This window comes from Mustela erminea, chromosome 6, assembly GCF_009829155.1.
Source record: "Mustela erminea isolate mMusErm1 chromosome 6, mMusErm1.Pri, whole genome shotgun sequence".
NCBI lineage: Eukaryota > Metazoa > Chordata > Mammalia > Carnivora > Mustelidae > Mustela > Mustela erminea.
In genome coordinates, this window is record NC_045619.1 from 77,213,472 (window position 1) to 77,238,297 (window position 24,826).

Consider the following 24,826-nt stretch of genomic DNA (forward strand, 5'->3'; position numbering starts at 1 on the left):
TACATATATTGTGACTTTTAGATTGAGTACAACTTTATTTCATAGTTAGTTGTATACTTACAGATTTGTGGCAAGTAAAAAATAGGTAACTCTTTAGAAGCAAGTAGTTCTTAATGATAATTATATGCTATATGAAAATAATTAACATTGAGTAAGCTAAATATAAATTACAAAAATATCTGTAATAATACTTTGTTTAAGGGAATTTTTGTTGATTGTTATAAGGAATATATTACTCTATAGAGTATTATAATACAAAGTGTTCTTTTGGGAACAGTTTGCTTGGGGTGATAAATATAAACAAAATATTATCAACAGAGAAATATGACAGAGTAGCAATAAAGAAAAGGCTAATTATTTAGCTGATACATACTAAGAATACGTATTCATTCAGTAGCTCTTTATTGAGTATCAAGAAATCTAGTACAAACGAGTTATTAGAGGTTGAAAGGTCATTGTGGGTTCAATGATTTAAGAAGTTTTTTTTTTAGAAAGAGGATTCTCTTTTGCTGAGTTTCTATGGATAGATAGATTTCTTCCTTTCTTCCTAAGTAGAAACAAATAAATTTATTAAGTAAAGCACAGCCATCTTCTCAGTAGTGTTAAATCTCCTGGTTTGAATGTAGGGTACAAACAGATTTTTGTTTAAATGATATAGAAGTGAAAGTTTTGGAAAAGACAGATTTTAGTCACTAGACAGGATATTTGCAATTGGTGTTCTGGGCAAAAAAGAATTTATTCTTAAGCAAGTAAATGACATAGTGAAAGATTGTGCCTCACTTAAAAACTCCTTTGCTGATCATTTTCAGATAGCCCAACTATTGCTGGCTGAAGAAAGTAATCACTGAAAAGTTTAGTAAAGAGGGCTTTGGGAATATCTCAGGAGTACAAATGATATAAGGAATTGGATTTTATCTTCCTCTGAACTCTGTTTTTAATCCTAGGCTCCATATGTTACTTTCCTTCAGTTCTAGGCTTATATCCTCCTAGGATTATGCCAGAAAAAAAGAGACAAATTTCTGTTGACTCCAAATAATGGTACTATATTTTGTGCTTGAAATTGAGCCAATTATGTGGCTAAATAAATTATACAGATTTATCAGGTGTAGATCATAAATCTATCCCTGAATCATAACTCTTATTGATAAAATAATTCAATAATTTAAATTTATGACTGGCTGGGCATAGAACCTATGTATTATTCCCCATATCCATATAAATAAGAACTGATGAAGGGTTGTTTTCCAAAGGAAATTTTTTTGTATTATGTGGAGAGAAAGAAAGACAAAGTACACCAAGTGCAATGTGGGTTTTGGAAGATAAAATTAACCCAAACATTTATTTAAGATTGTTATATGACAGCAGTATAGAAATGGATTGGAAGAAAGAAAGCCTGGTGACAGGAAGACCAAATACTATAGCTGTAAATTGTATGAACTTGATCTATATAAATTGAAATGGAAAGAACAAAATTTTCAATTTTTAACTTGGTAGAACTTGTTGATTAATTAGCTATTGTTGTTGTTGGTGATGATGATGATGATGATGATGATGAGCTTGATGATCCATTAGCTATTTCAGTATTAAATATTTTCATGGTTACACATGATTTAGAGTTATACTATGGCCCAGAGGTTCCCAAACTTTTTCAAATTACATCACCCTTAATATCTCAGTCAGTTTTATTCATGGCACCCCTACACCAAAGTAAATACCTAACAGATCTATTTAATATGTACTTAAGTCTGAGAAATAATGTGGTTGGGTTTCACTTAAACATTTTTAAACACCCTATGGGACCTCTATTTTGTAAGCCATGGCTATAGCCATTTTATTACAAAAATGGGTCATTAACAGAGCTATCCTACCACCCAGCAGTTGCACTGCTGGGTATTTACCCTAAAGATACATATGTAGTGATCCAAAAGGGCACGTGCACGTAAATGTTTATAGCAGCAATGTCCACAATAGCCCAACTATGGTAAGAGCCTAGATGTCCATCAACAGATGAGTAGATAAAGAAGATGAGGTATATATACACAATGGAATACTATGCAGCCATCAAAAATGAAATCTTCCCCTTTGCAATGATGTGGATGGAACTAGAGCGTATTATGCTAAGTGAAATAAGTTAGAGAAACACAATTACCATATGATCTCACTGATATGAGGAATTTAAGAAATAAGACAGAGGATCCTAGGGGAAGGGAGGGAAAAATGAAACAAGATGAAACCAGAGAGGGAGAAGAATAGTAAGAGACTTAATCTGAGGAAACAAACTGAGGTTTGCTGGAGGGAAAGAGGGTGGGAGGGATGAGGTGGCCAGGTGATGGACATTGGGGAGGGTATGTGCTATGGTGAGTGCTGTGAGTTATGTAAGACTGATGAATCACAGTCCTGTACCCCTGGAACAAATAATACATTGTATGTTAATTTTTTTAAAAAGGGTAATCAGAAAATCAAAAATAGCTAAGAATTTCACAGTTACTAGTTTGGTAGCATTGTGTATAGATATTACCACATTCATTCATATAGATCTTGTGTAGGTGATTATTATATACCATGTTGTCCAAATTTTGCCCGATTTGAATTTTGATTAATGGGGTCTGATTTGAAAGTAAAATTTGAGGAACCTAATTTCACGTATCAGGCATTGGTAGTTGGGGAAAAATGGAATTGTGTTCTGTATATTCAGTTTAGACCATTTGCCTCCTTTGTAAAATGTTATTTATTTTTGGATATGTGAAATGATTTTTTCCCAAGCCAAACTGTATCTAGCTTTTTAAAGATACGTTTCATGAACAATCGTGGTATTTTAGGCAGTACATGGGCAGATGATTGCTAACAGCATACAACTCTCAAACTCCCTTCTTCAATGGACTACCAACATTAGAAAGCTGCTATAAAAACCCAAGGAAGTCTTCATGTGGTGCTCTGAACAGGGAAAAGTTTAGAGTGAGGGTTGATATTTCACATTTAGCATGTTGTTTAACAACTTTTCACCACCTGACTCTGGCTTTCAGGAAATGAAATGAAAATGGCAGAATTATCAATTTGAAAATCCACGAGCTAAAAAAGGAACTCTTTTGAGAAACACCATCTCAGTGGTGACTCTGTAAAATCCGGATTGCCTGACATACTGGGAACTATTTCTTGGGGTCAAGCTCCAGCAGGTCTCTGGGTTTAAAGGAGTCAAGTCTCTGTTGAAGGCAGAGAGAAGAGGACATATAAAAATGAATTTTAGTTTTTCCACACCACCAAAGTGTTTGTGCTAAGGTAGCTAAGGAATCCCTCCTCCTGAGAACCAAGAGGAAGTTTCTCAAAACTAGAAGGGAAAGGTATTTTTCCCTTGTATCAGTCTAGCTTTGAAAATGTTCTATTAGTGACATACGCCATTTCCCCCAATACAATGAAGTACTCTGTGTGCTAAAAAACATACCTTAAAAAGAAGTAAAGCAAAATTCTGCATTTTTATAAAACTTGATTAAAAACAGTATTTTGAAGTGCACAGTCACCAGAAGTACACAGTTATCGAAAACGCACACACTTCACTTGGCATCTCCAGCACCTTCAGCTCCTTCAGCATTCTCTGCTTGGTCTGTTGTGGCATCTCTGTTTCCTGCAGGGTTATTCCCATCCTCGCCAGCATCAACTTTCCCCTTTCTCCCTTTGGGTGCCTTCTCACCCTTCTTTGCAGGACTTTGGCTTTGGAGGAGCATGTTTAGCAGATAACCTTGCAGATCTTCTTAATGGCTCATCCTTCATCTTGGTTTTACCTCCTTTAGCATCCCCTTCAGCCTTACTCTTGGGCAGCAGCAGCAGGACTTAAGCCCTGGACGGGTTGTGCAGTGGTGCATGGGCTTTAGCTGGTCAGGGGACATTCTTGCCCCTTCTTGTTCACACCGCTCTGTAAAATGATTTTTATGGCATTTATAACTTACTGTGAATGATTAGAAAATAATTTGGGGGGGAGAGAAAGATAGGAGATAGGAGCCTTATTACAATTGGCATCGGGTGGTAAGAGAGAAAGGGCACAGGGACAAGAAAGATACATAGAAGTGGAGCAAAAATAACCCAAGATAAATTTGGATCACTTCTCACCTTTCCAAGAATTAACCTTGATTATGATGGGATAAGTAAACAAAAGAACTAAGTATCAGGCAAGTAGACATACAGACAGATACTTACAGAAAAGTTGAACAAGCAAGCATTTTGAAATAATTTAAATTCTATTAGTGATTCATTCTGATTACTTTAGACATATGGGTTAGATGAATCTCATCAGTTTATTTGTGCCTTTTTAAAATTTGATTCAAAGACTGTTACACAGAGGGTGCCTGGGTGGCTCAGTAAGTTAAGTATCTGCCTTCAGCTCTGGTCATGGTCTCAGGCTCCTGAGATGGAGCCTGACATCAGGCTTCCCTGCATAGCTACTCTATCTCACTCTGCCTCTGTGCTCTCTCTCAAATAAATAAATAAAATCTTTAATCTCTCAAATAAATAAAATCTTTTTTTTTAAAGATTTTATTTATTTGTTTGAGAGAGAGACAGTGAGAGACAACATGAGCGAGGAGAAGGTCAGAGGGAGACACAGATTCCCAATGCAGCTAGGAGCCTGATGCGGGACTCAATCCTGGGACTCCAGGATCATGACCTGAGCTGAAGGCAGTTGCTTAACCAACTGAGCCACCCAGGCACCCCTCAAATAAATAAAATCTTTAAACAAAAAACAATGAAGACATTACAGACAAGAAGAAACACGTCATTAAGAATAATTAAAGTAGATAATTAGAAAGCTGTGAAGACTGAAAATAGATGGTATATGTCCTAGATTATTTTTGCTTTCGGATCTCAGAGAATTCTTTATATATTGTCTGGAATGTGTAACACAGAAAACTGAGTGATATGAAAACTATTTATTCCCTCTTCTATGCCCATAGGGACTAACCCTATGGTCACATAAGGACACATATTTATGTGATTTTTTTCACCTGTTGCTCACCCTTCAGGTCTGTGTCACTTTCATGGTATGTTACAGCTCAAAATAGTATTCTTCCTTCAATAAGCCCATGTGATATACACACCTTTCTGAAGGAAATATAAATATCAACACACCTGTACATATAAAATCCTTTTTAACAATGTCATTATTTAGTATAAGTACCGTAGTTTATAGTAAAATTCATTTTAAAGGTTTTGACTTTTCATTTTGGGTTTGTATGGTATCATTATTTAAACTTTACATTTGACTCATTATAGCAAACTGATATATAAATTAGTATATTTAAGATATTCCTGAAGATTGGGGCACCTGGGTGGCTCAGTGGGTTAAAGCCTCTGCCTTCGGTCCTGGGATCGAGCCCCACATCAGGCTCTCTGCTCCGCGGAGAGCCTTCTTCCTCCCCTCTCCCTGCTTGCCTCTATTGCCTACTTGTAATCTCTTTCCTTGTGTCAAATAAATAAATAAAATCTTTAAAAAAAAAAAAGATATTCCTGAAGATCATCTTTTATTAATTTATTCCAGAAACTTTAGCTATCACTTACTTGCTACAATACTGTGAGGGAAACAAAGACAGTACTGGGAACACTAACAATGCAATGGTTTTCAATTCAGGCCGTAAGTGACCATCACCTGAGGAGTTTTTAATCATCACTCCAGACAGAATAACTGGGGTTTTCAACCTGGACATGGGTGTATTTTAAAAGAGTCCAGGTATTTTTATCAAGGTAGAGAATGACTCATTTAATGAGAAGTCTGATCTTCTAAGTTAGAGGTATTCTTAGATTCACTTGCTAATTATTTCTGGTCTTGAGAAAATAAGGATGATACAGTTATAGTATCTGTTCTTTTCCAGTTCAAATCTTGACAATTAAAAGTATTACTGAAATCATATGACTGAAAAAAATGCAACTACATTTCCCCAAACTTAAAGCATAGACATCATAGTGTTCCAAAGCAAATAAGAGAATTCTAGTGATTATAGAATTGATATTCCTTTTCTTCCTTTGCAACTGCCTACTGGCCCAATTCACACTGTTTCTTCACAAGAGAAGAAAGATGTTTTTAAGCATTCTCCACAGACACAAAAAAATACTCTGGCTTTAAGGATGCTGCTGTGAAATACGGTTTGAGGATGAAATCCCCAACAAAGCTATCTTCTATCCTGCAACAAAAAAGTGTAGCAGTAGCATGTTCTGATGTAGAAAATAGGAAATAATCTATTAAAGCTTTACCCAGAGGTAATCTGTTCTTGGGTCACTTATAGAGCTTAATTTTAAAAATAGTTTTATTTATGTTGCACTGATACGTCTACATATTCTGTTATTTATTTATTTTGGCAAGGATAAAATTGTAAACCTATAATGATATTTTGTCAAAATAATCACTTTATAAAATACACAAAAACATAAAAATAAAATCATCTTAATTTTTGCTTTAATTACTTTCTATTAATATATCTTTAATCACAGGACAATTTGGATTGTAGAAAATATAAAGAAGATAACAGAGATCACCCATAATGCCACACAGAAATAATCTATATTTACCAAATATATTTACCAAATCTATACCAAATAATAATTTGGTATTATTACTTCACAATTTTATTTCTTCTAAATACTCAGTAATGCTACCTAAAAACTTGTAAAGTTTTTTTTTTCAGTTCTGAAATTCTGTCCTCTAGAAGATAAATTAGGTTAACCCATTTATTTATTTATTTATTTATTTATTTATTTATTTTAAGATTTTTTAAATTTATTTGTCAGAGAGAGAGAGAGCGCAAACACAGGCAGACAGAATGGTAGGCAGAGGGAGAAGCAGACTCCCTGCTGAGCAAGTAGCCCGATGTGGGACTCGATCCCAGGACGCTGGGATCATGACTTGAACCGAAGGCAGCTGCTTAACCAACTGAGCCACCCAGGCGTCCCAGTTTAACCCATTTATATTTATTGTAATTTATTGTAAGCCTTGATGTATTTCTAAAACTTTGTCTTAAAGTTTTACTGCCAATATTTTTTCCCCTCTTCTCTATCCCTTCCTACCTTCTATTCAGTTGAGAACCTATTGTATACCTTGCATTTTTGAGGTTATAATCTATTTTATTTTGTCCTGCTTTTTTACATAAAAGTAAAGTTTTTTGTGGGGCGCCTGGGTGGCTCAGTGGGTTAAGCCGCTGCCTTCGGCTCGGGTCATGATCTCAGGGTCCTGGGATCGAGCCCCGCATCGGGCTCTCTGCTCCGCAGGGAGCCTTCTTCCTCCTCCCTCTCTGCCTGCCTCTTTGCCTGCTTGTCATCTCTCTCTGTCAAATAAATAAATAAAATCTTTAAAAAAAAAAAAAAGTAAAGTTTTTTGTGATTATGATTTTGATTATTATGATGCATAATTTTAAAGCCTCCTGATAATTTATCATTTTACTTAATTATAACATAAATAACTAGTTATTTTTTTAGAATAGCATTCTTATGGAGAATCACTGTATCAAAATATCTGAGCTTTTTAAAAACCTCTAATGCATATTACCAAATTATTTTCTCAAAAGATTGTCTTGGTTACTGCTACTTGTAGTGATATTAGAAAATATTAATCATTGCATCCATACTGTCAATGAATATTAATTTTAATGCTGTAAAAATCAATAGCATTTCTTAAAATGCTATTTTGTTAAAATTTCTTAAGTATTTCTTAAAACTTGCATTTTTTGGTTTATTTTTTAATCATTAATTTTTTTCTTTCATGTATCTAATCATGTCTTTTATCAATTTATCTATTGTGATCTTAGTATTTTTTTCACATCTGTTGCTCCAAGCTCTGTATAGCTATGTCTATAATCTTTTTGAAGTTTTCCCAGTTTATATTTTAACTTTTAAATTCACTAATAATTTTTAGGATATCCAATTTAAAAATTCTCCTTTGTGTTTTCTTTTATTCAAAGATTGGTATATATTTCTTCCTTTTCCTATTTGTTTTTCTTTAGTGGGTTTGATTTTTTACATTTCAACCTTTAATTTATCTCAGTTTATATTGATTGGGTTCAAATCTTAGTTCCCCATTGTAATAACATCCTTATCTTTGGCAAATTGCTTAATCTATGTGCCTCAGTTATGTCATCTCTGAAATGAACACAAAGAAAGAGTCTGTATCACAGGATAATTGTGAGGGGTAAACAACATAATATATATCTAAAGTGTATGGCACATAGTAAATGCCCAGGAAATGTTACCTATTATTGAATCTCTTTATTCTTGGAAGAACATCACACTTTATTTATTTTTGGAAAGATCTTATTTATTTACTTGACAGAGAGAGACCCAGCGAGAGAGCGAACACAAGCAGGGGGAGTGGGAGAAGGAGAAGCAGGCTTCCCGCTGAGCAGGGAGCCTGATGCGGTTGGATCCCAGGATACTGGGATCATGACCTGAGTCAAAGGCAGATGCCTAATGACTGAGCCACCCAGGTGCCCCAAGCATCACACTTTAATTTATGGAGCTTTATTTTATGGTTTTCTATCTGCTGGGATTTTTCTCATTTTATTAGTCTTGGGAAAGAATTTGGCACAGTATTCAAGCACCTGAACTCTAGGGCTGAACTGTTTGGGTATAAATCCCAGCATCCAAACTAATTAACTGTATGACGTTGGATAAAATTACTTTACATATTTGTTTTTTAATTTATCTATAAAATTGAGATATTTATGTCATTTGGCTCAGAGGTTTACTGTGAGGATTAAATACATTAAAGTAGTTAGTGATAAGTGTGTTGCTATCATGAGCTATTATTTGTTTCAAAATGTTCTTAATGTCATTTTCACCAATTTTTATCCTCAAATGAAATTGAGGCCTATTCTGTCAAGTTTAGAGAGATCCCATTTCTATTTTGATTGCAAGTATGATGCTTTGGAAAAATTAATAATATTGAGTCTTTTTACCAAGGAAAAGCTGTATTTCTCCAATTTTTCAATGCTGCTTTTAGATATATCAGTAAATAATTACAGTTTTTAAAATTTTTTTCACACTATTCAGAGTACTACTCAGCAATTGTGTTTAATGTTGTACATAAAGGCTTTATTTCTCTTATTTTTAAGTATTGTTAATACACAAGAAAGCCATTGTTTGGTTTATATTTATCTTCTGTATAGCCACTTTGCTCTTAATTTTCATATTTCATTTAAATCCATTTTCTTTCCTATTCTTGTATATAATCACATAGTAAGCAAATAATAGTTTTGCCTCCTCTTTCCTAATTGTTTAAAATCTGAGTTTTTACTTCATTTTGTACTTTATTTACATAAGCCTCCAGAGTAATGCTGAATTCGTGTATTTAAGAGATATTCGGTGGCTGTTTTCCATGTTTCAGGTTCCATGGAAAGCACTTGATAAGCACTGATAAACTGGGACTGCACAGCCACGGGCACTGTCCATACAGAACTTTAAAACTAGTTCATAGTCTTCACATAGTATCTATCAAATGTTGTGTGTGAGTTTGCATAATTTGGAGATGATGTTAAATAGCTTTCATTAGATTATCAGAAAGAGTTTATAGCCATAAAAGGATGGAATCATTAGTCCCAATTCGTGGTGACAAATTTAAGCCTTATTTATATTCTGATTAACTTTACTTCATAATGATTTAAATGTTCTTATTCTCTATTATAGACTTTTTATATTTGAAAGCAATGTGGTTGTATTATCAATTTCCTTAATGTATTCATATTTTTAAAAGAATCCACATTCAAAAAAATCAGTTATTACTTTTCCATAGGAATCTGTTAAATAACTACACATTATAAAAAAACTCTTTATAGATACATTGGTTTAAATTTTAAAAAACAGTATTTTGAGTGTTAAAAGACAATATTGAAGACACAATTCAAGTTGCAACTTAGTCATCCATGGTTTCTAAGAAACATAGGAATAGATTGGGTCATGGTTTGCTATCTTAACTTGTGATTATTTATTGTAGACTAAAGATTAGATATTTAAAGAAATGTGCTTAAATGAAAAATAAACAAATATGCTTGTGTATGTTTGTTTATTTGTTCTTTTGCCAGCGATTTTCTTTGCACATTTCTATTTCTTTATTGTTAGGGAAGACAGCAAGTACAATGTCTACAGGAGCACTTTATCGGTTCAGTATACAGAGTAGGAGTCTTGCCAGATGGCTAGCTCTATACAAACAAAGCAAAGTTGAACAATGTGAGAGATGCCCACTCTTGTGGACAAAGAACAAGCCTCACTCCCCAACTGCCTCTCACTTTACCCCACAATAGCATGCCTGTAAGTATACAGTCCTGGAGCAGCAGAGTAGTTTCTTCATGGAGCCAGTCATTGCAAATCCTTAAAAGTATTTTGAATGGAGCTATAAAAACTTAAAGCATTGAACATTCCCTTCTCAAGTTATTATCTGTAAGGGTTCAATCTGCTATCTCAGCAAATTCACTTTCCATCTGTTCACGTAATTTATTTACAAATAAGCTAGGGAGATTCTTTAAAAGTTGGTTAAAAAGTTGGTGAGAAGTGGCTAGACTTGTAATTGGAATCACTGACCCTCATTGAGTGGATTTTAGCCACAATGTGAAGAGGGAAAGACAGATAGTGGATGCCATGAGTGATTTAAAACAAAATGAAATTACCAAGACAGTTAAATATGACTGTACAATTAGAATGTGATTGAGGAAAGGGAACGGGGCAACAGGTATGTTCTTTCTTCTTTATTTAGTCTCTTCAGTTTATCTCTTCAGGTATGGTACAGTATTACATAATTATTATTTTAGGTCAATGAAATAATTATACTCTCAAGGCATTTGTTAATTTATCCTTTCAAGGATTTAAAAAGTGTTAATTCAACATTTCCTGTATAAAGGCATGTGATAGATTCTGGAGTTTTCCCTTTTGAAGCTTATAGACCAATGGGGGCATCATGCATTGATAATTATTTAACCATAAAATGCAATACTTACAATGAGGGAAAGGCACAGGGAACTATGAAAGTGCAATAGGAAAACCATTATTTCACTTGTGGATTGAGAGACAGCTTCTCTAAGGAATGTTTAGGTTCCACTCTGAGAAATCCATGAGTCAGACATAGAAAAGCATGTGATAGACAAGCAGGAATTAGACAAAGCAGAACCTTGTGGACCACATTTTAACACATAATAACACATTCTATTATTATTATAATTATTATTATTATTATTTTAAATTTAGTTGGCCATAAATAGAGGAGGACCATATCATATTCCTAATATTAAAAGGCACTGTAACTTCAGTTTGAGAATATTAAAAAGATCTGAGATGAATTGTGGCGATGATTGCACCACAATGTGAGTATTCTTAATGCCACGGAACTATACAGTTAAAAATGTTTAAAATGTTAAATATTGTGATGTACATATTTTACCACAATAACAAAAGAAATATACTCAATCTCTCTGAAAATATGCCCTCACGTGGATAATTATATTAACCATTGCAGTGCGTTATGACGGTATTAGGAGAGGGAATTCATGTAGAGAGCTTGTCAGATACCCTGGCAGAGTTGAACTGTTATATGTATATTCCAATGATGAGAAAAATGAAAATGAGCACTGTGCTGTGGACGAAGATGTTAGGATCCAAGGACCATCATATATTATCATTGGCAAGTAGTGTTAACTGCTTAACTTCATTTTCTTGATTTGCTGATTGAGATGAAAAGCAGTTACCTCTAGGTTATTTTGAAGGTAAAATATATGTAAAATATATCTGTCCAGTATCTGGAATGTAGTAGGTGTTCAACAAATAAGTAATTTCTTTTACGGGAGCACTACTCACAGGATATCAATCCCTAAAACTTCACAAAAATTATCAATAAAAGTCAAATACAAATATATCCATTGTAAATTCTAAGAGTGATCAAGATCCTGGACTAATCCTGAAGTCATCTGTTGGGAGAGTGAAGGCTGGATCAGATGCTATAGGTATGTTTAATTTTGTAAGAAATTATCAACCTGTCTTTGGAAGTAGCTCTACCATTTTTGCATTCCCACGAGGACTGAAGAAGATTTCCAGTTGTTCCAGGCTCCTCACCAGCGTTTGGTGTTGCCAGTGTTCTGGATTTGAGCCATTCTAATAGATGTGTAGTGATATTTTTTGTTTTGGTTTGCAATTCCCCAGTGACATGTGATGTTGACCGTCTTTTCATATGCTTATTTGCCATCTGTATATCTTCACTGATGATGTGTCTATTCAGATCTTTTGCCGTTTTTTAATTGGGTTGTTTTCTTGTTGAGTTTTAAGAGTTTTTTGTATAATTTAGATACTAGTTCTTTATCAAATATATCTTTTTTTTTAAAAGATTTTATTTATTTATTTGACAGAGAAAGATCACAAGTAGGCAGAGAGGCAGGCAGAGAGAGAGAGAGAGGAAAGCAGGCTCCCTGCTGAGCAGAGAGCCCGATGCGGGACTCAATCCCAGGACCCTGAGATCATGACCTGAGCCAAAGGCAGCGGCTTAACCCACTGAGCCACCCAGGTGCCCCTCAAATATATCTTTTGCAGATATTTTCTCCCATTCTGTGACTTGCTTTTTAGTTCTCTTGATATAGTCTTTTGCAGAGCAGGAGCTTTTAATTTTAATGAAGTCCAGTTTATTAATTTTTTTCTCCATGGAATGTGCCTTTATGCTTTTGGTGTTGTATGTACACAATGTCACCTAGGTTTTTCCTACATTACTTTCTAGCTTTGCAGTTTTACATTTTACATTTAGATTTGTGATCTATTTTCTGAAGAGTGTAAAGTCCATGTCTAAAGTCATATTTTGTTCCAGGAACATTTGTTGAAAAGATGATCTTTGCTCCATTGTACTGCCTTTGCTCCTTTGTCAAAGATCAGTTGACTATATTTAAGTGGATCTATTTTTGAGCTCTCTATTCTGTTCCATTGATCTATTTTTCTTTTGCCAGTATCACTCTATCTTGTTTACTATAGCATTACAGTAAGTCTTGAAGTCAGATAGTGTCAGCCCTCTGCCTTTGTTATTCTCCTTTAATATTGTGTTGTTGATTCTGGTTCTGTTACCTCTCCATCTAAACTTTAGAAATGGTTTGTCAACAACAAAATAACATAGATAACTTGCTGGGAATTTGATTAGGATTGTATTGAATCTATTGATCAAGTTGGGAAGAACTGGTATGTTGACAATGTTGAATATTCTACCTTTTCAGCTTTGCATGAAAATTTGCTAAGGCTGTCTGGGTGGCTCCATCAGTTAAATGTTTGCCTTCAGCTCAGGTCATGATCCCAGGTGCTGGGATCGAGCCCCACGTCGGGCTCACTGTCAGCAGTGAGTCCTCTTCTCCCTCTTCCTCTGCCTCTCCCCCAACTCATGCTTTCTCTCTCTCAAATAAATAAATAAAATGTTTAAAAAAAGAAAATTTGCTAAAATACTTGTTTAATGAAAGAATAAATTGAACTCTTCCATACCGGAGCCATATCTCAAGAGTTTGTGCTCTATCTGCAGCTTAGTCCTAGTCAAAAAACCAGCTGGCTGATAAAGTTAAAGATGTAACACTGAGAAGTTGCCTCTTCGCATTAGGCCTGTCTGAAGATAAAGGATGCAAAGATTAGACAGATGCAATTAGTAGAAGGTGGCAGGAAGGACATAACTACAGTGTAGCTGAGCTTATAGGTTAAAAAAACTATGCCACTATGTATGCCCTAAAGATGCTGTGATCAATGGGGGTTTTCAGCTTTATAAAATAATATATATGTTTCCTGGAAACAAACTGAGGGTTACAGAAGGGAGGGGGTAATTAATTGCCTAACCTTTTTTTTTTTTTTTTCCACCTTAACTGTGGAGATCTTTTTTTTTTTATTTTTTAAGATTTTATTTATTTATTTGAGAGAGAGAGAGCGAGATCACAAGCAGGCAGGCAGAGAAAGGAGGAAGCAGGCTCCCTGCCAAGCACAGAGCCAATGCAGGGCTTGATCCCAGGACCCTGAGATCATGACCTGAGCTGAAGGCAGAGACTTATTAACCTGCTGAGCCACCCAGGCCCCCGAACTGTGGAGGTCTTTATATCATTTCTGTATAGTCATGAAAGAAGTTTAATTTTCAAGCTAAATAAAAATTGCTTAAAATGTCAATGATTTAGGATTTGGGGATAGAAATATGGATGTATTGAATTCAACCCTGATACTTTATTGAATAAGACTAAAAGTCTTTTAATAACCTTAATAAGTCTTATGCATTCAAAATTAGCTCACAAAAATAAGGCTGAGTTACTGCATTCTCAAACCTATGACTTTCTAACAACTTTAAGAAACTGAAACTACAGTAGTGATATTCCTTAAATCTTTGAAACACCAAGCAAGATTTTTAAAAATCTGTTTTAATTCAGCAAGAATTTTTGAGCAAAAGCCAAAAGTATTTCTTCTAAACTCATAGAAACTTGAATAAAGTAAATAATTCTGGCAATTAAGCAAAAGTTTTCAGGGCCCCTGCCAATAGATACAGCTGTCACTGCTTTCTTCCCTTGTTTTAGGTTTTTAGTTAGTGAACGAGCCATGATAGGGGAAAAATCATTTCAAGTTTGTATTTCTGCTATTTTTTAAAATTTCCTTTTCATTTTTCCATTGCATAAAACAAACTGACTTGGGAGTTATACCTGTTACCAAGCTTCAAATGTTATCTCTATGCAGACTTTCAGATACCTATTCCCAACCCCAACACCTTCCATATTCTGGTCTCATTTTTTCAGATGTTTACTTGGTAGCTCTGCTTAGATACATAATAGGAAACTGAAACCTATTATATATTCAAAACTAAATCTCTAGTCAACTTCCTTTTTCACCAAAACCCTGCTTCTCCTTTGCCAAGTGGCAGTGTCTTCCAAATGGGCAATGGGCAAGCCAAGAGGAGAGAACTCAGCCCTGACCTCCCTCCTTTTCCTCACAGGTCCAGAGTCCCCTTGAAACTAAGAACCATAGATCTTGGGTTTGTTGAATCTAAGGACCTAACACAGGGTATATGCTAGACCCTTAAATATTTTTAAACAATTGAAATTTCCTATATAACCGTTTCTACGTTTGCTAACTAAATTACTCATTTTATGTATCTATAGTGCAAATTGTATTGGCAACTGCAGAATGTTAGAGAATCCATTAGATCTTGGAAGAGAAATGGTGTTGTATCATTCCTCCTATTTGCAGAAATGCATGGAATTATGCTAAACCAGTGTTAACTGTTTAATAGTGAATCTTGTGCTTAAAGGCTTCTAACTGAAGGCAGTTACATAGCCTTTCACATATGTGGTGCTTTTTCTTTTAATTATCAATTTTCTTCTATGACATATCTTCCATGGGATTAAGTACATATACCCCCACTCACATGCACACACATGTATTTATTGATCACATAAGGTGCAAAGTATTTAAACCCCCATAGAAATACGAAAATATGTATAAGTCATGTTCTTTTTCCATAACTTCTAATCTAGATGGGGTGAAGAAGAACTAATACAGGGCACCTGGGTGGCTCAGTGGGTTAAGCTCAGAGGCTTAAGGGTTAAGCTCTGCCGTTGGCTCAGGTTATGGTCCCAGAGTCCTGGGATCGAGCCCCGCATCGGGCTCTCTGTGAAGCAGGAAGCCTGCTTCCCTTCCTCTCTCTGCCTGCCTCTCTGCTTACCTGTGATGTCTGTCTGTCAAATAAATAAAATCTTAAAAAAAAAAACTAATACAGGTGTCTTGTGTACATTTTTCATATAATTCTTACAAGTACATGTTAGTATTCCCATTTACCAATTGCAGAGATAACTTGCCAAATGAAATAGTCATATGGAAGAATTCTGACTACATCTACACTTTTGTATTTTAATCTCATTGCCTTTTGATAATATAAATATCTTAAAATGCTCTTACCATATGCCCAGACCAGACTTTCCAGGACAGTTTTATAATCAAATGTTCTGCTGTATTTTCCCTCATAAGCCATCAAGACCTGTCAAAATACCAAATTTTGGCAAAGAAACCACGTCTCCAAAATAATTTTTTTCTCAACCCCTGAAATTGTCTTCAAATACGTTTTGTAATAAAGTGTCCCTATATTCAGTTGAAATTGGCTTTGCATTTGAAAGATAAGCAAGTTCCTTATAATAAGGAATCCATGAGTGAGTCAAACAAATCACTCCATGATTTTATTTATTTATTTTTAAGAATTTTCTTTACTTATTTGACAGAGAGAAAGAGCACAAGAGAGGGAACACAAACAGGCAGAGCAGGCAGAGGGAGAACCAGGCTCCCCACCTAGCAGGGGGCCCGATGCAGTACTCGATCCCAGGACTCTGGGATCACAACCTGAGTCAAAGGCAGATACATAACTGATTGATCCACCCAGAGACCCCTCACTTAATGATTTTAGAAAATGGGGAAAACCTCATATGAGTTTACCAGAGGATAGACTTTCCTATAAAGATAAATCTTGATCTACGTCTTGAAATATAGAAGAGATTTGTTTTCTCTTCCATAAACTGAGGTTAATAATAATAACTACATGATTGGTTCATATGAATATTACTTAATACTTAAGCTTCTAGAACAGAGCCTGGCTTGCCAGTTGAGAGATGATGGAGTGTGTTTTTCTGTTAACTATTAAACTAAGGACCATTTAATTAATTTTTAATTTCTATGATATTTCTAGTGGTAATTATAGAATATATGATATTATTCTAAAGTATAAAATAGACAATATAATAATTGTAATTTCTATAACCTAGTATAATATATAGTATAACATATAAAATACTCAATAGATATTTGTTGAATGAATTATGAAATGATGGTGTATCATTGACAAATTTTAAGGCAGAGAGTACAAGAGAGTTAACTTTTTTGAAGATCAAATTAAATTTTGTATTATTCACTGAGCTTCAGATACATGTATACATGTTCATTAAAAAAATAAACAAGATGGGATTGGGAGGGAGACAAACCATAAGTGACTCTTAATCTCACAAAACAAACTGAGGGTTGCTGGGGGGAGGGGGTTTGGGAGAAGGGGGTGGGATTATGGACATTGGGGAGGGTATGTGCTTTGGTGAGTGCTGTGAAGTGTGTAAACCTGGTGATTCACAGACCTGTACCCCTGGGGATAAAAATATATGTTTATAAAAAATAAAAAATTAATTAAAAGAAAGAACAACAAATGAAAAAAAAAATAAAATAAAAAAAATAAACTTATGGCACAGGTTAGTCCTGGTAACAGGGATTGGGTATAGATTCAGTGAGAGTGCTCTGATCCTTGTGCCTAACTAGTCTTTAAGTTTCTGAAGTTTGAGAATTTGCTTCCATGTCTATTGCCAGCTGGGGTTAGTCTGGGCTCTTTCATATAGTAAGTGCTCAATAGATACTTTTTTGATAAGACTTATGTTTGATACAAAGAAATAACTACTTATATTGTGAGAGATTAAAGTTATTAACAGAAACTATGGAATCCCTTTCTTTTAGATTTCAGTTTTCACATCAGCCACATATTTGTTCTGAAATTACATACAAATGGAAGGATGTATCCACTCTTATCTTATTGGAAACTTAATTAATATTTAATACAAATTTGAGTAAAAAGGGATAAGGCTCTTTGTGCAGCTCAAGACCGTGTTGCTGTTGTAAATCTGAAACCTCCACATAAGGGCATCAAAATGTAGGAGTCAGGGAGCTTCCCCAGTAACTCTTCTGTCAATAGAACCATGGAAAGTAGACAAGAACAGAGTGCTCATCAACCAAAGCACTTGGGACTAAAGAGAATGATGATATTTTCTTGCAGAACAATTCAGCAAGGAAAACTCACTCACTGCTGTGGAAGGAACCAAAAGTTCAGCACTTGGCATTTAAGGTTCCATAATTTGATTACACTCTTCTTCCCACTTATTTTTTCTAAGGCTGTCTTCCATGAGTTCAGGCTCTGGCCATATTAAACTCTGCAGAGTTGTCTGAATTTAGCCTTTACTTTCCTCCTTCATGCTTTTACTGTTGCCACTTTCTTCTCCTTGCATAGATCTGCCTATCAAATATCAACCAATGCTTTGCTTTTAGTAATTACTCCATAAATGTATTCAACAGACATTAAATGAGTGCCTTCAATGTGTAAGGCTTTGCATTAGGCAGATAGGGTATAGAAAGTGGAATGAGCCAAACTGCTGTTGAGACATTTAAATGTAGAAAGTCTCTCATTGTATGTACATCTTTGATTTACTATTACTATGTTTGCGGCTGCTACAAAATGTCACGATGTGGTAGGTACTTCATAAATATGTATGGGGTGAATGAATAATTAAAAATTACCATCTAACTATCTCTGATTACATTATTTTACAATCTTCAAAGAAAATGAAACACATTTCTTGGTCTTTGAATAGCATGCAATAAAAACTGATGTCTGATTAAATAGCACAAATATTCTCGCATACCCTCTTACATGTGTTTCAAAAATGAATACTTGTTGAATTGTTTTACTAGAATTTTACTAGAAATGAAGTGCATTTAAAAAATTACTATCTTATGTTGTTTCTACCTATAAGGGCCTAAATTATTTTGGTAGGAGTCACTCATCAATTTAAGTACTGACACAATACCTATAGCTAGTGACTCTTCTCTCCTATTTAAAAAAATGGAATGTCAAAGGTTATATCCTACTCTTTCCTTCTGTGTGGTATCTCTCTTAACCTGAACAACAGCTAATAGGAGATATAAGATCATTAGCCTTGTTCTTTAATCATGGGTGGGACTCTTGTCAGAAGACAGTCGGAAATTTAATGTGCCTTTAGACTGGTGGGATAGAATAAATACCTGCTCTTTTACATGCAAGATATACAGATACTGTGTAGCAAGAAGCAGCTGCGGACATACTGACACTTTGCAGCTGCATTAGGGAGAATGGCTTCAGGTGGAGCTTCAGAAAGCTGAGTGGCAGTAGCAGTGAATCCTTTTTATTAGACATGACCATCTCTATAAAGGAATAAAGTTGTACAAAGGAGAGATTACAGCCCAGGAAGTCTTTAAAACTCCCAGTGTAAGTTGAGTGAGTGTTTCAATCTGGTATGGTTTCTTCCCAGGTTTTGCTCTTTTGTGAATGTCTAAGAGCAAAAAGCAAAGAAGTTTGAAAGTTTTATCTTGCTGGCATGGGAATTTTTTTTTTTTTCTGCTGTCAAAGACTTATTAAATTCTGTTCTGGATTGTTAGATATGAATCACAGGGAAGGTATCATGGAACACATTTCTTTGTAGTAGTACAGCTATCTCAGATCAGTTTGAACTGCCGTTGGGCAACAAGAGAAGTTAACAGCACATTCAGTCATGTCATTGTAGTCCAACAGGTCTCATTTAGTAGGAAACCTTCCAGGTATTAGTCAAAGTGATATATCAAAATGCCTCTTTCATTATGGCATGATAAAGTAAATCAGATGTAGACATACAGGATATTCAATTCTCACCCAGAGCAAATGACACAACAAAGTACCATGCAGACATAATTTCAAGAGGTGAGTTGCTGAATGTTGCATACCTTCTGATTTTTAGAGTGGACTGGTTAAAGATGTGGCCCAATGAATTCAGCACACATTTGATTGTTCTCTCTCTCTCTCTCTCTTTTTTTTTTTTTTTGATTGTTCTCTTTAAGTGTTGGAAATATTTTGAACTTTACTTAATATACTTACTACAATAGTTTTTGAACTTTGCATGCCTACACATTACCTGGGAAGCTTGATTAAAATGTAAATACTTGGGTTATTTCCCCAGAGACTCTAACTTTCTTGGGAGTTTCTCAGAATTGTATTTTCTTAACAAGTACATCCAAGTGCTGTTAAGGTAGGTAGGTCCTAGCCTGTATTTTGGGAAGCACTAACCCATTAGCTGAGGTTTCCTTGTTATCTTCAACATCCCTACCCATTATTTGGATCCATTCAGTTGCTTTCACTGATCCTTTATGCAGATCATTGACAACACAGCAATTATCAGTTCTGTTTCCCAGTATCCTTCCAAACTTGTACCAAAACTCACCTGTCATATTTTACCTTTTATTTGATATTCATCTGTTTTTGTGAATAGTAATTCTTTGCCAAAAGTAGCACTATATTCAAAGTATAATAAAATATGTATTTGTCCTTGATTAATAAATGGATTCTTATTAATACACTGATAGGAAAGAAGTTGAGTGGAATCTCATAAATATATGTTTGAGTTTTAAATCTTGCTTGATAAAACATCTCCTCCCTTGTTCATTGACTGAATCAGTAATTCTTGGAATTGCAAATACTTAGAAAATCATATTGCCTGATTTGCTCATGATTACTATTTCCATTTTCCATTAGTATCTCAATCTTATAATTTCAAGCAAAATAATTGGGTAGAATTGGCACCATGTCATTTTCATGGGATGGTAGGCGGGGGATAGTTTGGAATCAGAAAGTCCTCTCTGCATTTTCTCAGATTTCAAGAGATACCTAACCTTATATACATACACTCCTAAAATGTGGAACAAAATATATGTAGGACTTTTTATTTACTACCTAAAAGCGATGATTTCCTGAAACTACCTCTATGAATAACTGTGACTTCGTCAATTATAGTCTTGTATGACATCACTAGCTTAAATTAGCCTGTGAAAAATAATGTGCTATAAATATCACAAGCAGGGGTTCTACTATTTTTAAGTCTCTCTGCAAGTATTACATGATTTTAAAAATAAATGGGTAATTAGCTTAATCACAAATCTAATTATCTAAAAATGTGAGTAGTCAATTGTTCTATATAATGCAGGTTGTGCTGTCAGCACTCAATTAATGTCTGTATCTTCAAAGCACTTAAAAATTTTTTTTTTCTCAGAAGCCTCTCAGTCATGTTTCACAATCTGGTGATGTTACATTTATTGAAATGTCTTGAAATCTACTGTATCGCTACTCCTTTTCCATATACTTCACAGAAAATCGAGTGGTGGGCTGTTTCAGGGACTAAGATGGTTGCAGTCTAAAGACTATTATATTCTACCTGCTAGTGGAACAATAGATGACTGTTCTGAGAAAGGATACTCTTTCCTTTTCATTTTCAGAAAATGGGGTATTTTCCATGAATGTGTGCTCTTACTCTTTGGCTTTGAACAGCAAGTTCTTCAGAAAGTTTTGCTAAGTATATTTGATCATAGCAGGAAGCTGCTACAATATTGTTCCTGACTTTGCAGGAAAACTGTTGAATTTAATATTAACTTGATGACAGAGTTTAAAGAAGTCAGTGTGAGGCTGGAGATGAATGTCTAAAGTATGCAGTTGTTCAGTGAGCGGGAGATGTGTCACCGATGTTTAAGTTAGATTTCATCTGAAAATTAATCGGAGATATAGAATATTGACACGAAGATGTTTAATGGACTTAACTTTTAAATATATAATATCCCCTTTCTAAAAGGGTGGTGTCTTTTAGTCTTTTAGATTCAAAAGCTAATTTTATTTCTGGAAAATTTAATTTATTCCACTTTAATATTTACTTGTGTTTTGTACATATGTTAGTAGGGTTTTTACTTACACACACACGTACATGCACACACGTATCCATAGCCATATACGTGTTAGTATTCACAATCTTGTGAAGAAGGAACTGGGGTTTCCATTATACAGACTGGGTGACTGACTCCTCAGGGAGATTAAGTGACTTGTATAGCAGAAGCAGAATTTCAGAAAATGAGTCTGAGGATAAAATGTCCCCTGCTCTTATAACGTAGAGTAGGAGATATTGGTGTCTTTTCACTTATATTAATCTGCATTCAATTCCAATAAGCTTCATTTAACTGTTTTCTGAAAATAATACTGTATAGCAAATGTTTCTCAGAAATAGTATGAACGCCATAAGTAAATATTCTTTTTGACATGGCTTTTCTTTTTTATTTTTGTTTTTGTTTGTTTGTTTGTTTTGTTTATTTGTTTGACAGACAGTGATCACAAGTAGGTAGAGAGGCAAGCAGAGAGAGGGGAGGAAGCAGACTACCTGCTGAGCAAAGGGCCCTATTGGGGGTTGGGGGCTCCATCCCATGACCCTGGGATCATGACCTGAGCTGAAAGCAGAGGCTTTAACCCACTGAGCCACCCAGGCACCCTGACATGGCTTTTCATAAACTGTGTTGAGGGTAGATCAAGATGTCTTTTTTTCTTTCTAAAATAGAGATGTGATGGGGCGCCTGGGTGGCTCAGTGGGTTAAGCCTCTGCCTTCGGCTCAGGTCATGATTTCAGTGTCCTGGGATCAAGCCCCACATCGGGCTCTCTGCTTGGCGAGGAGCCTGCTTCCTCCTCTCTCTGTGCCTGCCTCTCTGCCTACTTGTGATCTCTGTCTGTCAAATAAATAAATAAAATCTTTAAAAAAAAAAAAAATAAAATAAAATAGAGATGTGACCATTTGATTATATATGTTAATATTTTATCAGTATTTATAAAATCTTGTTCTCTGTCAAAGTAAATGATTGTATGACCATCAGTTAAATGAAATATTAGTTGCATTGGCCTTAATTATATAATCTTTTAATTATATAACAGTACTGAATACTTCGCACATAATTGTTGTTGGCTAAATGCTTGCCAATGTATTGTTGAAGCTTTTTAAAATAACATGTGGATTAGCCTATGCCAGAACTAAACATAAGAGCTAGATAGTGTTTGTACAACAGAAAACTGAATATCTGGATATGGACCAAAATACTCAAAGGAGAACACTAGCATTGTCTAAATTAGAAAGGGAGAAGTAGTGAACAAGACAAGTGTGGGAAAAAAGAAGGAAAAGCAAGGAAGGAATATAGTGTGCCACACTATGTTGTCTTATGGTAACATGTTGTTTTAATGTGTGACTAAGACATTTAATAAAGGATGGGGGAGAAAAGAAATTGAATTTCCTTGGAAATTAGGGAAGTGCTAATACATGTCAGGGTTACAGCAGTCACTAGACACCTAGAGATCTGTGATGGTTTGGGGGATGCTGCCGCCAGTAGAGAAGCCACGGGGCTCAAGGCCAGCATGTTCAGGGAGCTGGCCAGCACAGTGCGGCCTCGGGGACAGGAATGCATCCTTGGTTCCTGCTTTTAAGCATTATGTATTTTCAGCCACTGAGAAGAAAAAGGTCTGCTCCTGTAAGTGGCACGTCTTTGTCAGAGTTGTTTGTTTTTTTCATTTGCTGCAGCACTTTCAGGCCTGTGGGGGCTGGGGAGTGAGCTGTGAATAACGGAATGGTATGTCCTCCACAGAAGGAAGAAGAGCAGTTTCTTCTGCATTAGCAGGAGTGGGTTTCAGCCTCTCTGCCTCTTTCCTCTGCAACGCTGCTTAGGGATGTGATCAGGGAGTCACAAATGATAGGATAACTGGTGACACAATAGAACAAGTCTCTAGCAGAAAACAAATGTGTGGACAAGATCTGAAAGATGCTTTTATATTTGAACAGCAAGAAACCCATTAAATGAAATAAATTACATGCTGTCAGGCTGATGACTCAGTGTCCTATTGAAATAGGCAATATTTTGGAGTGAAGGAAAAGATAGCATGGTATGACACAGACAAGCTCAAAATAATGAAAACTTTTCCTTCTGACTCGAGCGTGAATATTCAGATTAGAAGACAGACTTCCGACACTCAGTGAAGTGCATATTAAAAAATGCTTTAAAATATTGCTAGTTAGATGACTGTATTTAGACTATGTTTATAAGTAGCAATAATCCCTAACAAAGAACAAAACTCTAATAAAAGGCATTCCTTGTTATTTATTTTCACCATCCTACCCTTATTTTAAGGAGTTAAAGTTAAATTTCGGTTTTTTTATGGCAAATGCTTTGGAACAGTTATTGGGTGGTCCATTCATTCCTTCACTTATTCAGTTCAGTAAATGTATATCGAGAACTTCTATGTGCCAGGCATTATAAAAGCAACAATGAACAAGAGACATGTCCCCTGACCTTATGGGCCTATGGCCTTGCCGAATAAAAAATTAATATTTATTAAATAGTTTTCATAGTAAATATTTCACATGCACAATGTTACACAAGTCTTATAATAGTCCTATGAAATAGTCGTTCTTTCCGTATTTTACACATGAAGGAAACTAGGGTCAGAGATTGAATAACTTGCCATAAGTTGCAAGCTGAAGAACGGATGAGAAAATTTGAAGTCATAATAACAGAGAGTAGAATGGAGGTTATCAGATGCTGGGGTGTGGGAAAAAGAGGAGGTGAAAAATAGAGAGGACTGTCAGTTGCCAGGTACTTGGAGAAGGAGATATTGGGCTTAGAGGAGGAAATCTGATGAGTTATTGTATAATAGGTGCAGAGGTTCAGTTTTGAAAGATGTAAAAACCTGTGGTGTTGGGTGGTGGTAATGGTGGCTCAGCAATATGAATTTACACAATACCAGTGAACTGTACACTTTAAAATGGTTGGGATAGTATAAGTGTTGCCATTAATGGGGAAACATTTCATGACAAGTACCCAGGGTATTTCTATATGTGCTGTTTGTGAAAACTTTGACGAAATGAAGAACCACTACAAAAAACCATGATGTTCATTATTTAGTACATTAGTAATTTATCACTAATTGTAATAATATTTGAAAGAAAAACAACCATAATATCTTTAATTGATTCTTCCTACCAGTCCTTCAGTTAAATTTGATCTTCAAATTAAATTGATTGATTTGGAAATGTTTACAACTATGCCATTTGTACAAAAAGTACTGTTAGGTTCAATTGATAGAGTTAAAAAGTAGAAGACACCAATTGAGTGACTTGCTCATGTTCCTACAGTGTCAACCCTGGAGTCAGGTGATAACCCTCTGATACC

General features: G+C 35.2%; 1 protein-coding gene and 1 pseudogene across 5 annotated transcripts in view; one reads left to right on the forward strand and one right to left on the reverse strand.

The window, feature by feature from the left end:
- Positions 1 to 24,826, forward strand: part of CNTN1 (contactin 1) — a 353,101-nt gene that overhangs the window by 163,813 nt on the left and 164,462 nt on the right. The gene's annotated exons all lie outside the window — the stretch shown is intronic.
- Positions 3,549 to 23,068, reverse strand: LOC116593530 (annotated as a pseudogene).